Source organism: Ixodes scapularis, unplaced genomic scaffold (genome assembly GCF_016920785.2).
Source record: "Ixodes scapularis isolate PalLabHiFi unplaced genomic scaffold, ASM1692078v2 PGA_scaffold5__190_contigs__length_132052651, whole genome shotgun sequence".
Taxonomy (NCBI): domain Eukaryota; kingdom Metazoa; phylum Arthropoda; class Arachnida; order Ixodida; family Ixodidae; genus Ixodes; species Ixodes scapularis.
Window position 1 is genome coordinate 130,520,412 of NW_024609880.1, and position 6,690 is coordinate 130,527,101.

The window sequence follows — 6,690 nt, forward strand, 5'->3', positions numbered from 1 at the left end:
CCAGAAAAAAAAAAATGGTCTCTTTTGTTTTAGCATTAGTGCCTAGATGAGAGTGAAAAGCTGACGCCGTCCGTCTGCGAACACAGCAGTGGAAAGGGAAGCGTGCCGCATGAAGGACCAAGGCGAGAGGGAGGCCACGTCACGGGGCGGAAGCCAATGCTCTCGCGGGAAACCCATAAACAGCGAAAGCAGCGTTCGGCAGCGGATGCCGCTGCCTAACGCGTGCAAGGCGGGCGAACGAGACAGAGGAACCAGCGCCTAGCTCGGCTGGCCGAAATGCGAGCCTGAACCTCGGGAAACGCCAGACACGTGCCCCTTTGGGAGACGCTAATGCCCGTGTCCCACTAGACTAGAGCGACATACAGAAACAAAAGACAACGACAAGCCTCAAACCAGAGTCTTTCGCTATTTGAGAGGCTTTGTAGAATAAAAGAGGCTATGCTCAAACACGAGCATTATGCACGCGAGGGTATCTTTGGTCGGACTTGCAATCACTCGTGCATACTTCACGAGCACCGAACGACAAAATGCCCGCCAAACGTACCGTCGCGAGCAGAGTTGTAAAAGTTACTTCGAAAATGTACCTAAGATACAGTTACAGTTACTCATACGAAAATGTACCTAGGTGCGTATCTAGCTATTCGCTTAAAGATGTACCTAGGTACAGGTACAGTTTCTTCAATGGTACTTTTTATTTTCGCGTCAAGTATTTTTCTCAAATTTGTTACATTATTATTGGAAGTAAATCCTTTGTATACTGGGATGTACAAAAGAACAAGTTTGATAAACGTGCTTTATTGGTGTCAATGTTATTAGGAAGGAAGAGAATATTTTAACGCGAGCGCGTTTAGGAGCTCGTGTCACAGAAAATCCGTCGGATGTCGGTGGCGTCGATGGCGTGACAGAAAATTCCTGAATGGTCGATAGGGTCGTGACGTCACAGCCACATGACTTCGTGCGGGAATTTCAAACAACCCACAACGCTCATGTGAAACGTGACGTCACGCGTGGAATGAAGGTGGTTAAAGACTCACGGATTAATGGTCGCCGCATGTTTCAAATGTTGCCACTTGATAAACTAATTCATTTGCCTTAAAAAAAAATTTGAAGAATTTACGCAGGATCGCACCCAGGACCCTTCGGTTGCGAGCTAGACATGCTACCGACTGGGCAACGGAGGGCTTGGGAATGGCACTGCGATCCTGCCGTCATTGGAGTGCCTCGATGTCTCTCTGTGTCAGGGTAAAGGCATTATCGCATCGAGTGTTGTTAGCGCGTGCCGAGAAAACACATAAATAAACCTTGCGGGGTAAAATGGCATCAAAGCACTGGCAAAAGCACCTCGATCGCGGGGAGTGTTGTATCATAAGAACTAGGTCGTTGTGTGACTCAAGAGCTTGAGAAGCGATTGAGAAGGCCATGCGAACGGGGCCCGATAACTCTATCGCGTTCAACTCTTAAAGGCGAAGGTTAATCGTCCTCCCAGTTTTTTTTTTCTTCACAAACATTTTCAGTTTTGTAAAGTGCAAAATTTGAGTTCGATTTATTGCGTGGAAACACTACGTGATGTTAAATTGCTTTACGACCGTAATTATAATTTATTTTCAGTTATATGTTATATTGCATTTTCTACGATTTTGACGAAGTGAATAAAAAAGTACCTGTAAAAAGTAACTTCACTTAGCTACGAGTTACTGGAAAATGTACCTAAGATACAGATAGAGATACTGAGAAATGAAAGTACCTATGCTTGTACCTCAGGTACAACAAAAGTACCTAGATACCGATTTACAGTTACTTGTACCTAGGTACTTTACAACCCTGGTCGCGAGCATGCTGCATGGGTTTGAGGCTTGTCGCTGTCTTTTGTCTCTGCCTGTCGCTCTAGTGGGACGCGAGCATAACACTGACCCCGTAGCGAAGCCAAAAAGAGGCAGCCAAAACTAGAAGCAAAAGAGAAAGCCAAAAATAGAGGAAGAAAAAAGCCAAAAATAGAGGAAACAAAAAAGAAAGCCAAAATAGAAAACATTGCTAGCGTTAGCGTTTCCCAAAGGGCGACGTGGGTGGCGTTTCCCGAGGGCCATGCTATTTTTTTAGAATTGAACTTAACTTGAACGATATATGAAAACATATTATGTTCCGTAAGTGCTTTCTCAGAACAAAAGATGACATCATAAAGGCGAACTTAATATTGCTTGGAAGGCAATGACTTATGCTGTACGTGGCATAAATTTGGATACGGTACTCTAAAAACTGTACTCGGGGGAAAAAATCGGAAGTTTTGGGCGCAATAATTGGCAAATGCACGTCTGGGATTTCTTTCTTTTTTTTTTTTACGAAATTATAGAAATTAATGTTAAACATAAATGTAATGTTGTCTTACTAACTTATTGATATATTTTCATAAATATATCAAGAAACTGCCGCTAGTACTTTGATATCAATTGCGAATCACAGTTGTCACAGGCGACAGTTGGTCAAAACATCGCCGTCCTTCTCCGCTTCATTCGGGATTTTATTTCCATAAAGTAAAACATGTCCTAACTCTCAAATATAAAGAGCTGTCTTTCGTGCAGTATACTGCATACGTCACGACATATACAACTACAAAATCACACAAAAAAAACACACGAATGTTTCGTACTGGTTTAATCTAAATGAAACCGCCCTATTACTGTGATTCAGTTAATTAGGAAATTGAAGGCTACGATTATGTTTGCACTAGGGCTTGCCTGTTAGCATAGTCGATGTTTAAAAACGTATTTCGCGCACCTCTATTATCTTTATTTGTACAGCCTAATTGTGAAGACCTGATGTTTGTTTTTTTAGGGGGGGGGGGGGGGGGGGGGGGGGGGGGGAGGAAGATTAGAATTAACAAAAAAAAAGAAAAAAAGAAGTTGCGTTAGGACCTTTTTATCCCTGTGGGCCACTAGAAGAGATGCGACGCAAGCGCAGAGTGGAAGGATCGACGTCACGGGCACTCCCACCAGGTATGTTCAGGTTTCAGTTCGCGTAAAGGCACGCCCCCCCCCCCCCCCCCCCCCCCCCCCCCCCTTTTTCTGCGAATTTCTAATGAATATTTTACGTCAGGTGAGTGCACCATAACATAGGTGCCCGACTGGTCGTGACTTTGAATGTATATCTACCTACACCGAGCTCTGAACGAATTTCAGGTATGTCAGGCATCGAATAAAAACATGAAATATAATATTGCCGCGCGCGCAGGTGGCAAAGCAGGCAGCGCGCTCGTGGCCTAACGGTTATCGCGCGTGCCTTCCTCGCAGAAAGCCAGGGTTCGATTCCCGGCCGCGAAGACGCATTTTTGTTGATCCTAAGTAAGGTTCTGGTAAATTCGAGAACTGTGTTGGCTGATTCAAAGTTAGAATGTTCGACACGTCGAACCTTCTACGCCGATTGTTTTAGAAGCCCACGCGTGTACAAAAAAGGCTCCGCGTGGCAAGCCGGAGTCAGTTTTCGCCCCAGCGTTCGACTTTGGTGTCACGCCGACTTCGACGCCCACGACGCTCTGCTTTATTGTTGTTTTTTTTTGTTTTTTTTTGGGGGGGCACAAGTTTGCCCCATTAAACGTTTGGTTTCTCAAGTTATTATCGCCTCATCACTTGCCATTCGTGACAATATATTTTATTCCTTACAAAAACACCAAGATCATTTAATTTTTGGATAGGGCGCTTTTGCGACGCATTTATATAATACTGGCGTTTAGGACGCGTGCATGCCAATATTCAAACTTTATTAGGGCCCTTACAAACAATATGTTTCTTAGTAGCGTTTGCTTATAAACTGCTGCAGCAACTTTCACTGTAAAAAAAAAGAAAAATATGTGCAATCTTTTTTTTTTTTTTTTTTTTTTTTTTTACAGAATAAACCCAGAACTTCCAAGATTTTAGAAGTAGTCGTTTATTCAAATGCGTGCAACATTGCGTTTTTAATCAATGAAAAGATAATTGTGAGCTTTGGAGATATATTCACATTAAATATAAAACCCCAATTAGGTCACACGGTTGAAGGGAAGCTAAAACAGGTCTTGAAAAAAAAAAAAGAAAAACTAGTTAGAGGTGAATTTTGGCGCATTTTTATCTCGTGAATCTGAATATCACATTAGTTTCCCCCAAAGATGTAACAAAACGCGAAAAATTACGAAAAACTCCCGACCTGTCGTGACGTCATACTAGGATCTTTGGGCCGCCAAGCGCGTGTCGCTCGTGTAGGCGGTGCGTGCTGTTGCAAGCCTTCGAGGTATATTTTTCCGCGCTGACACCAGGTGTGACGTATCTTTCTGACTTTTTTGAAACTAGCAAGAGCGCGCGTGCATAGCTTTGACAGGCGCTGAAGATGTGCGAGGGCCGAGATTCCGAAAACTCCTATACTCTGTTTAACCTTATGATGTACCGCAGGCAAGGCTACGAGCACGAGCTCCTTGCTCAATCTAGGGCACATCTCGGCGGCACACGCTCTCGTGACTAAAGAGCAGCTCCCAATGCTATGAGCTCGGGCTTCTAGCCTTTGCTGCGGTACAACATAAGGTGAAACGGAGTATAATCACTTCACGCCCCGAGAAGAAGGAATTCAGCGGTACTTTAAAACTTAATTTTTTAAGCCTTCGTGCACTGAATTCAAAAGTGATCTCGATATTCCTGATACTGGAGGTCAAATGAAGACAAGTTAGGTGTTTTTCGTCAAACACAAAACCTCTTCAGCCTCTCTTTGAGTTGGCCAAACCAAATCTTGTCAAAAATCACAGAATGGACAGTTGATCTTTTTTTGTTTAACTATTCAAACTTTTAATAAAGATTTCAGCGTTATTCGGCATAATATTACCTATTTAGTGACTGTCTAAAACAACAAAGTTGGTGAGCGGCGTTTCAAACAAAAAATACGAAAAGAACGTCAAACCAGCGATCCACGACAGGCAGGCAATGCGTTTGTTTATGCATCTGCCGCGTCAATGGATCATCACTTAAAAACGAAACAAAGAAAAGCCCCTACGCTCTTGCCATCTGCGCCCCCCTTTTTGGTTCCAGAAATGTCCCTAAAAACACTTTTCGTTTCGTAAAACTTAAAAATTAAGATCCTCAGAAGGGAAGGAACATCACAGAGTTATGGGTACTGTAATAATAATTTGGTGCGTGGAAGTTTAGCCAGCGCAAAGTTCGTCTGCCCAGAGAGTCGTCTGTCTGATGTCTCCGCTGGAGATGCAACGCTACTGCATCACGCAGTAGCGTTGCACGAACGCACGCTGTTTCACTGTGATTTTTGTACTTGTAGTGTTCGCGAGTCTATCCAGGAGTGAGCCGAACTCCGAAGAAGAGGCAGTGCCGGACATACCCGGAGACGTTCGCACGTGTCCGCAGCGACGATGTTGGTTCTCGGGACCTCGCTGATTAGCAGATAATGACAGAATTGGCGCGCATCTGAGTTCGATAAAGGGGTCCCACGCACAAACGCGTTTCCAGCCCTGTACGCCGCCACAGCTGCCTGGTAGCTGCAGCGAACGGGCGATGCAGCTGTTCTTGTGCGACACGCGGCTCATCGTTCGAACCTTTGCCGCGCAACGACTGGTGTCAGATGATTCGTATGTACATTTCCAGCGATTCTTGGAAATTCTTCTTCCGAAGTTGCGAGACAGGTCGCCTTGCTTAATCTGTAGACGTTACCATGGCGGACGGGCTGGTTGTCCTGCGACATACTGAAACCCGAGACAGGAGAAAAAAGAGGACAGACACAACCTCTGTTTTCTCTTCTTTCTTTCTTCATTTGTACTTTTAACGTTACACCGCGCCTCTGGTTACAAACGTCACAAGGGAACTTTTTTTTTTTTTTTAATATATTGCGCGGCTTCTGAAGTGCGTTCGGTTTCGAGGCAACTTGTACGAATGAACAATTCAAGAAAGAGCTTTATTTACAAAATGACCTGACGCGAAGCAGCGCAACACCGGATGCAAAGTTTAATCTTTGAACGTAGGCATATCCGTGAATATATTACACAAACGCATTGCGGATTATGTACACTATATACAGGAACGCAAGGCGTACACAATGATCTTCTAGACATTAAATGATAACCTGGACACACAAGTTGAGAAAGCTGGTTTCATAAAAAGAAGATATTTGTAGACACCATCAGTGGAGATATAAATTAATTCATCTAAATAAGTGCTGACACCTTATTTACACTTGGAAAAAGATAAAACCTGAGTGTATGACGTGTTACTTTTCGAAAATTGTACATGCTGAAATTATACGAGGCTCGAAACTAATAGCGGATATAAAAAATAATAACTATTTAGCCGAAATAGTTGGTATTTGATTATTATGACATTCGTGATTTGCGAAACCAAGTTGTATAAACTTGTAATTTGTAAACTTGTAAACTTGGAATAAAATTAGCTTCTCCGTGTCAATGTAATGTGGGAAAGTATGGGAAATTTTGCCTTCAAAATTTAAAAACAGAAATGGACATTGTACTTATGGGTTCTTTTCTAAACTCGTTTAACCGTAAAATATTCAGTGCTCACAGATAGGTTGGTAATGCAGTGTAGCCCTCACATAAAATGTAGAAAAACGCAGACAATGAGCTGCCATACCCTTAGTACAAATACAGATCGCTGTTTGCCACGATAGACTAATAGACATCATGACAAAAAAGGTTTGATTGTGATAGGGTGAATT